The sequence below is a fragment of the Nothoprocta perdicaria genome, unplaced genomic scaffold, assembly GCF_003342845.1.
Source record: "Nothoprocta perdicaria isolate Ctin4 unplaced genomic scaffold, notPer1 scaffold_85, whole genome shotgun sequence".
Taxonomy (NCBI): domain Eukaryota; kingdom Metazoa; phylum Chordata; class Aves; order Tinamiformes; family Tinamidae; genus Nothoprocta; species Nothoprocta perdicaria.
Window position 1 is genome coordinate 1,270,643 of NW_020456143.1, and position 8,283 is coordinate 1,278,925.

The following is an 8,283-nucleotide window of genomic DNA, read 5'->3' on the forward strand; positions in this document are numbered from 1 at the left end:
AAAATAATCTATAGAACGCATTTTTTACAACAATGGTAATAAAAATGAAATCATTCAAAGTTACACAGAGAAGTAGGCTAGTGAAAATATTTTACATATTCTATACCCTTCCTAAAAAAAATTGTTTTTTTTTTTTTTTTTTTTTTTTTTTGCAACTACCTGACTTTGTGGTTTCAATTTCACTTTGTGTTATTCAGCTACTTAGAATACATGGCTTATGAAACGTAAAAATAGATATTTTGACTTGAAATGATATTGAGTTCACTGCTCTGTGGAAGCTTTACGCCTACCACATATCTGAGAAAATGTTTCCTTGTCTCTTTGGTTTACTGGGTTTTATCATGTATTTCAGTGATAGTTGCAGTAAGTTAACCATTAACTTGATTTGGAGATGAAAGAGATCTCCAAGATACTTCAGTAAGTTCCAATTAAGGGTCCATGACCAGCTGAGAGAGGCAAAGAGCCTTGTTGACAATGTATACAAAAATAATCTTCTTTGGCATTRTTATTTTTTTTCTAAAGGAAATTGCTAAAGACAGTGTCTCAACATTACTAACTGGAGATGATCTTCTGAAGATTTCCTGAGCCTTCATCTTGGGCCTTCATCTTTATTAATACAGTTATTAATATAGAATGATTGCAATTACTCTTTTGGAAATGGTTTTATTTGGTTAATGAAATATAGGAATAGGGTTCCCTAGTAATGCGCAATGGCTAGTTACAAACAGTAGTGGTGCCTGAAATACATTATTCTGAAAAAAATAAAAAGGATTAATACATTTATTTTCTATTTGGTGTAAATGGAACACCTGCTGTATAAATTGCAGCTGCTATTATCCTTACATAATGCTTCATTAAAAATCTGAATTCTAATAAATATCACCATCTCCAAAAAAAGAATTAAAGAATATATTTTCAAAATCTGAAAATACTTTTCCTTTAAATTATGTTGGGTCAAAAGCAGGTCTGAAATTAAATAAAGAAAAAAGTTCATTTCTTCAAAAGGGAAATGAAAAAAGCTCCCAGAAGTTTCAGTCTGTTGTTTATCAAAGCTGATATTTGAACTAAAGGCTGYTGTGGGAGACTGTCCCGCTGTCATCTTGTGGTAAATGAAACTGGTGAGCGTGTTCCAAGAGAGCCAGCTAGGASGGATGCAGAATAAAAACTACTGATTCTGTCTATAGGGTTTAGTATTTATCCACTCAGCATCTCCAACACAGCAAATTTATGTCTGCATGGCTAATATTCCTTTTGCTTTACAGTATATGGGTGACCACACTTGTGGCAATCTTTATGATCAGAAGGGAGAAACAGACTTCAGGGCTCTGTATAGTCAGTTACTTAGGACTGGTATTGCATTTTGGAGTTCCCATGAGCATTTCAGCACTCCCCAGCACTCCTGAAAGGGGTGCAGAGCTCACTAAATACATTAGTAATAGGAGGGCCATGATCTGTGAGGGTCTAGTTACTCTTGGTGCTTACAAACATGTGGGAAAAAGTCAATCTCTGTTCTGGAAAATTGGTTATCTAAGCATATAAGGAAAGAAAAATAATAGTTTGATTATTTCCAGCTTATTCAACACTTTTCCTGGGTAAACAGGCCTTGAAACTGTGGTGAAACTTGTTTAAATCATCTTTATAGCCATTTTTTTCATCTAACATCTTGTGCTGTTATTGTCATGGAGACCAAGGCTGTTAATGTTATGCAATCTTGTCATACATAGAGAATGACTATTACAGCTCATAATTCTAAAAGCCATGTTTATACAATGTCACACAACAGAATTATARCTGTGTATTTGTTGCCAACTTTGAACTTTGCACATTTACCAGGTAAGTCATGACAAAGCTGAGTAAAAAGATTGAGTGCTTCTGATTACTAATGCATGTTCAATATTCATTTGCTTAATAGAGAAAAACAATTCACTGTGGTGGGTTTATTTCAGTTGCAGTAAAGAATAYAGTCCAAGCAATCTCAGTGCCTGAAATTGCAATGTAATGGACAGCTACCTAAGCAGTCCAACGGGTACTTGCTAGGATGGGCCCAAAWCCTTTGGAAAACCAGATGAAGTTTGTATGGCTTCTGCATGGAGTTATTTTGCTATTCTGCATCACAGAGTCTGACATCAATATTTCACATGAAGAGATTCGTGTTGTTAGTGTCCATCTGTGAAGTGTAAGGCAGATTTATATTTTTAATTAAAGCAAGAAAACACAATTTGGGAAGTCCAACAGTTGYAGACATGTGCATATATATATGAGGCTGATTTTATGAACAGTCCCTTCAGTCTCCATCAAACTGACCACAGCCTGTATCTACTCGGGGAGAGAAATAGGTGGTGGTGTTAGGAGAACTTTAGCTCTAGGCATGAATAGGGTGCACTGGTAGCTGTGGTATTTTAAGACTATACTGCCCCTGCTGTTCACTTGCATTTGTACAATAGTCACATTAACTATTTGTGTGAAAGTTGCTCATCTTCAGTGAGAAGTCTGCTCACATACTTTAAATAAACACTCAGTGATGACTCACTCTGTGCTATGTAACTTTGAACTGAAGACAAATGATCTCAGGATGTTGTTATGACTCAGGCATGGAGATGGTATCCTCAGGTAAAGGTGAMTAAGAAAGAATTTTGGACAAAAGTTTAAACTACTCTAACTACAGAGTAAAGATCTCATCTAGATACTCTAAATCACATCATGTCTTTGCTATGCCCATTTCCTAAWCAGTGATGTAGATGTAGAAGTAATCCAGTGCTTTATTTCCTCGTTTACCTAAATCACAGATATCAGAGACAAAACCCAGCAATTCCTTTGCTATTCTACTAGAAACAGGGACTACTTCCACACTTCCTAAGCAGACTTAACACTTCAAGTAGACCATACAGCTTGGAACACTGTCCAACTATTGATCTGATTTTATGCCTGAAAATATCGTATCTATGATGCCGTGCATTAGAAGGATGGGAAAATAATCCCCTCTCTTCCCTGGAGAACCCAGATACCCTACTTGAGTAGTATGGGATGTACCCAGGTAAGCCAGAAATAACCATTCACTCTAATTCTACTTTTAATTCACTCAGCTGCAATCTATTAAACAATTGGGTTAAAGAGCATGAGGCATGGAGAAAGYGAACAATGAGTACTGAAAACTGAAAGCATGTCTATCATTAGAAAAGAAAGATAGCTTTTCATATATTCATACAATATGATCAGCACATACAATATGATGCTATGCTGAACTGCATAGCTACTGTAGAAATAATGAATTGAAAATCAGAGGCCATTAACAAGACTCTAAACACCAAAAAAACCCCAATGTTAATTCATTTCAGAAGAAAAGGTGCATATTCTAGCAAAGAATGGATGCAATTATACTTACATTTCCAAGGAATGAAGAAAAAGATGCTGTTGGTTTTTAAAAATTGTTACCACTGCTCATAATATCAGAAAGTCATTGTTATATTTCTAATATGGTGGTTTTACAAATCTTGTGGAATTGTTTCACACAACATTTATCCTTTCTTACTGATTCAGCTTCATTCAACCTTAGCTAAATGTCATTCTTATCATTCCTTATTATACAGGGGAGGATGCATTTTAATTCTGCAAACAAATTGAGTGTACTCGTTTTCTGTTTCTTTATAATTAAATTGCATAGGATCCTACAATTGTCATAGAATCCCAAACCTCATTTGGGATCCTTTTATAGAAAGTTTTGAGACCCACTGCCTCAGTGTTGCCAGCTTCTTGGGTAGTGTTGATGATCACTGATGGTTTTAGCAGAGCTCGGTCCCCCTGAAGCCAGCTGAGACTTTGTCACACGCTTTCACAAGCAGATGACTATCAACAGAATTATGAGTGCTTGGCCCATTTAAATAGGCTTTAAAATTTGGCTATTTAATTTAGATGCCTGAAGGTAAGAATATTTATTTTGGCCCACTGATCTAGGATCATAAAAAAAGGAGATTAAATAATCTCATATTGCACATACAGTGTTATGACCACACTGAGAAAAATATACTCTGCTCAGGAGTATTAGAGATAATGCAAATTCCTACGTGAATTACTATGCTTTATAGCATCCAATCCCAGTAACTTACTGCAGTGTCAAAAAGATGGTTTTGGTGATAAGCTGATCCAATAAAGTTATTCTATAAACAAATATTAAGTAAAAACTACTGTCAGAAAAACATGAAGCAGTTTTTGCCTTTACTTCTCTTGGAAAGTCTGTCCTCTGGCAGCCACACAGTGTAATTCATCTGTCTGAAAGGGCAGCTGATGTCACCTTCTGGCCAGCTGGCAAGGTGTTGCTATCCATATATATGCCAATACATTCCTCTGAGTGGGAATAAMTCAGACAACTGGCACCTGCAACAACGATTCTGCTCAACATTTCTCAGTCCATGTTATTTACTCTGTGCTGGAAGGACGTGGCCAGAAAATCTCCTCTGTTGTAACCTGCAGAACTTTCTCTTAAGAACTGTGAAAACTGCACACTGAGTTAACCTCACAACAAAGAAGTTCTTCTCATACATAATCCACTGGGAAGCTCCTAGAGGCTTCTTATTAGAAAAAGGAGATAATATGATGAAATGTCCACATTCCAAGGGATTGAAGCAACTACACATGGGAGTCCTTTTAAGAAACAAGGTTCACGTATATCATGTAAGTAGTGATATATTTTCTTCTTTAATTAAAGGATATTCAAAGTGGTGTCCACCTGGCCTATATGACCCTTTCTATGCTAAAAGATAATTAGCAGCACAGTAGGAAAGAGGGCTGTTGGTACCAGTGTTGTGGTACAAAATGCGGTTACTCTATATTGTTTCACCTCTTCCAACTGTGATGCCCTCTGTAAAAATGCATTAGACTCCAGAAAAATAAATCCAGGTACAGCTGTCTCCCAGAGTCCCTTCATGTATTTCTAACACATAATAGCTAGAAGCTGGCAAATGAAAGATAGCGCCCGAGGCTTCTGAAGATTGGACTAGGCTGAGTTTTTTTGCACTTATATGAGAAACCCTCATAATTATCACGTACAGGTTGAAATGATTTGTGTCTGACAAAAAWAAATAAATAAATAAAGTGAGAATGCCCAACAGCTTCAACCAAATACTGTAGCTTGAAATCAGAATCACCTACCACCATTTATATCAATGATTAAGCATTTCAATTTTATTATGGCTAAAACATATCAATAGCTGCTTTAAGCTTTTAAGAGGTCATTTTATTTCTACAGAGACACAGAACTTACTTATGTCGTCTGGAATCCAAAGGAGTTATATATTTTTCATAAATGTTCTAGCAACTCYAGAGAATTTTCCCTGCTCTTTGCTGTTAACAGAGGTAAGTGGCTGTGGTAATACAGGTGACTTATGGTGTAAACACTAGAACAAATGGAATTGCATCTTCCCATCCATGGTATGAAATCTCTCAATGCGTATTAGTCTGCTGTAGAGGTGAGYTATTTCCAGTAAAAAGCTGACTGAAGGTGTCAGTCCTTTTAATTAAYTCTGGGTCCTCTCACTTTCTCTAGATTTAGGACATGTGCATGGAGAGTCACTAAAGACATGGACTAAAGACACTAAAGACACCCTGACATATCCTGTGGTTGTATTTGCTTTGRGGAACAATCAGCAGAACTTTTTGTTGCAGATAGCAACAAAATGCATGTCTGGTGATTTTCCACTGAACTTCTATCGGCTGTTCTTACAGAATCTAAAAGAACGTTTTGGGTCATTCACTTCTATGTTGCTGGTAATCAGACCATTCACAAACTCTCTTTTATTAAGACTGGAGATTTTAGTCCATTCTGTGACTTCAGGTTTTTTGCCTGAATTATTACAATTATAATTGTAATAATTTTCTTCTATTTGTCATCCTGAATTTATTCTTGGACAGTTACCATGTTTATCCCTGTACTGGAACTGATTAGAATGTGAAGCTCTTCTCAGCCGATGATATTTACTTCCTTTTCTCACTTCCCTCACTCCACCTGTGTATTTTTAGAAAACAATCAAATCTTGTCCCAGGCTTTTTTCACTACGCTAAATAAGCCATGCTCTCATGTCCCCTCACGTGACAGCCCTTTCACTATGATGCTGTTTGTTTTTCTGACTCCTTGCAACTCTTTTCCACACAGTCTCTTTTCTCCTGTCATTTAATGAGATTTTCACTCTTTCAGTCTCATTCCTCATTCACCACTTCCCTGGATTGTTAAGGCTCAAGCAACCAGATACTGCACTCTGCCTCCAAGGTGTGCATCTACCAGGGCTGGTCTCCCAAGGCAGGTAAAGTAAGCCGTTGTTAACAAAAATACTCAATATCAAAAATATTTCTTGCATTTACTTTAAAAAATCTATATTGAGCAGAGGGAAACAGCATATAGGCGTGTTATAGATAGTAAGTCCACTTCCCTGAACATGAGAGTCAATACAGAGACTAAGCAGAGATAAAAGACAGAAATAGGAGACACTGATAAGGTTTTTCGGGGGGGGGGGGGGGGAAACCCCCCAAAAAAAAAAAAAAAAAAAAAAAAAAGGGGGGGGGGGGGGGGCCCCGAAAAAAAAAAAAAAAAAAAAAAAAAAAAATTTTATTTTTTTTTTTTTTTTTTTTTTTTTTTTTTTTTTTTCCCCCTCAAATATACAAACCCTTGCCTATCCATAGGTCTTGTGCCCATCTACTGTAGGTGCTGGATGAGAAGATTTTTCCCTCTTTCTGCTTTCTGAGACCTTTGACTGAAATAAGAGGAACATTCATCAATCTATTTTTCCTTCATCCTAATGGCTGCAGTTAGGTTCAGGGTGTTCTCCTGCACTGTGGTGTAAAGACAGCTCCTATGCTGATCCCTGTACCACAGCCGTAGATCATGCAGATTGTCATCTTGCAAATCCAATCTTTGGAGTGCAAAAAGCACATTATTGCCCCCATGCAATTATATTCCTTAGAGAGAGCACCTCTAGGCAGTGTGTAGACATGCAGGTGTATGAATGGGCAAAGAGCTAGAAATGAAAAATCCAGAGGCTTCTCTTTGAAGGTCAAATAGTTGATTTTTGATATAATATTTGAATCTGATCATTTTAATTTTGTGTATTGCTCCTGTCTCTTCCTCTGATGCTACTCAACATTTCCAAAGTAGCAGCAACATGTTATTCTTGACTGTTTCTCTTCTGCCCACATAGTCTTTAACTGTAACTGTGAAGTTGAACAGTTCAGTTGCTGAATTTCTGAGGCTTCTTGCAAAGCTGTGAGCTGCAGCTCACAGATCTGCAACTGAGCGTCTATGACCTTAAGAAAGATGTTGTATTGTTTTATCCTTAGTTCATGTTTAGCATCATATGTGTTAAAAATAAACTTTAATACTGGAAGTTTAATTTCTGAAAAAGATGAATGTTATGTCCCATTGCTTGCCAAAGCAAATTTCTGAATCACAAGAAAGAATGAATGYCAGGATTTTTTAAGCTTTGCTATTGCTACATGAACACAGATTAATTGGTGCCTACAGGGCCTTTATGTAAACACCCACTAATCTGTTAAAAAAAGAAATATGAATGATCCTGCTCACTAATGGGAATTTCCCTAGGGACTGCAATGAGAGCTGGATGCTCAGAGGTTCTTCTGTTTAACAGTGGCACACATTTTTTACTGTGGGGGGAGGTATTTTTCTATTAGTAATACAAAACCAATGCATCAAGTTAGATAAAGCTTTCATCTTCCCAGTAAATATCAAACGATAATGAGATTGTGGGAGTGTACTTTTTGCCACATTTTCAAATGACTATTTCGAGCCTCCTACTATGTGAAATACTGGCAGATTTTGCAGGGTCTTTGCATGATCCTTCAACACTGAAATCCTCACTCAGATCTTCAAATAATTATTCCTATWTGTCTGTGTAGAAACTACCAGATTTACAACACCTCTCTTTCAAGCATCCAGCAAAGATTTCTGACATTCTGATCAGGAGGAGGACAAAACTCAAAACACTTGGCTTTAAAGACCCTTGATCCAGAGAAATTTCTATTTTCACATTTACTGAGGATAAATCTAGGGTATTAAGGATATTGTGTGGCATGCAAAAAAAAATCACATTTATAATTATGGGGCCTACTTTTTACAGAATAATTTTGGCCTACCTATAAGATGTATGGAATAAACAGGTTATTTGTTGAGGCAGGGGTCAGGGCACAGACTAGTCACTCGTGCCTAGGTCAGGCCTCCTAGAGAAAAAGATGTGCTCAGGGTGCAAAGGCTCAGGGTGCAAAGGCTCAACTAGATGTTCC